Below are 1,615 nucleotides of genomic sequence, written 5' to 3' on the forward strand. Positions count from 1 at the left end.
TGCAGTCTTCACAGCTGAGGATCAACAGCTGGGAAAACACACACACACACACAAAACAAACAAACAAACAAACAAACAAAAAAACAAAATCTAACTTTCCAAAGCTTTCTCACAGGCACAGCTGGCTGATCTGGGTATCTCTACCCCGAGCCAGCCTTCCCGCGCTCGCTTTTCCTGTATCCCCCCACGTCTAAACTGGACACGGAACAGCCAGACCTGCTCTCCCGACTGCAAGCTGCCTGAAATCAGTGCACATGCTGCCGACTGCAACCCAAACAAGCCAGAGAGAGGCTCAGAAGCCCCACGTCTTTCTACAGTTAGCCACCACCACCCACTTCCTGCGAATAAAAGATTACGAGAGGACTGCAATGTCCTGAATCGAACACCAGGGGGAGACAAAGGTACAAGAAGCTCCAGATCAGATACTAAGAATTCTAAATTGACAATCACAAAAATTAGATACCTCCTTTAATCCCAGCACTTGGGAGGCAGAGGCAGGCGGATTTCTGAGTTCGAAGCCAGCCTGGTCTACAAAGTGAGTTCCAGGACAGCCAGGGCTATACAGAGAAACCCTGTCTTGAAAAAACGAAAGAAAAGAAAAGAAGACTTGGCAATACAGCCTAAAGAAAACACAAGAACTAAAGGAATTTGTAGGTCATGCTAAGCAACAGAGAGAAGAAAATGAATACAGCCTAGAGGAAAATCTGGAACCAAAGGTACAGGATTTTATTGGTCAAGATAACAGAGAGGAACATGAAGGTTAGAGACAGGAGCTGGAAAAGATGCTAGAACAAAGAAAGCAAAATTTCACAGGTCAGAATGAGCAGCAGAGAAGAAGAAATGAGAATTGGAAGTGAGACTTGGAGGAGAATCTTCTAAAATTAATCAGTCAAAATAAAATAGACATCACAATATCAGGATTACAACATAAAGAAAAAATAAGATGAAGGGGAGCTCTGAGCAGGGGGTGCAGACACTTATGGAACAAGAGGAGCAACAAAAGAAGTCTGAGGCATGGGGGCAAGCTTTGGAGGAGAGGTTACAAAAAGCTATTATTAGGTTGAACAAAACACCAGGATGACAGAGATACAAGCACTAGAGAAATACGAAATATTGGCACAGGGGCTGGAGAGATGGCTCAGTGGTTAAGAGCACTGACTGCAGCCGGACGGTGGTGGCACACGCCTTTAATCCCAGCACTTAGGAGGCAGAGGCAGGTGGATTTCTGAGTTCGAGGCCAGCCTGGTCTACAAAGTGAGTTCCAGGACAGTCAGGGCTACACAGAGAAACCCTGTCTCAAAAACAAACAAACAAACAAAAAGACTGGAAGGATGTGGTAAAAGCAATATGAGAACCCGGGTCACCTTTACAATGGTGCTCCTGGTGGAGAGAAGAGGCAAAGGAGATAGCCCAACAAAATAAAGCCAGAGGTAAGAATATTTCTGAAGTTCTGCTGCTTGGTGAAGGTCATTTTGCTGAGCTAGAGGTAGAGGCTGAATATGATGAAAGTTTGATGTTATGTGGCAAGGCAGCCTTAAATGCTTGAAACAAAGTTGCAGAAAGAGTAAAAAGACTTGAACCATTTTTTTTCCAGGCCAAGCAAGGTCTTAAACAT

This window comes from Mus caroli, chromosome 5 (assembly GCF_900094665.2).
Source record: "Mus caroli chromosome 5, CAROLI_EIJ_v1.1, whole genome shotgun sequence".
Lineage (NCBI taxonomy): Eukaryota > Metazoa > Chordata > Mammalia > Rodentia > Muridae > Mus > Mus caroli.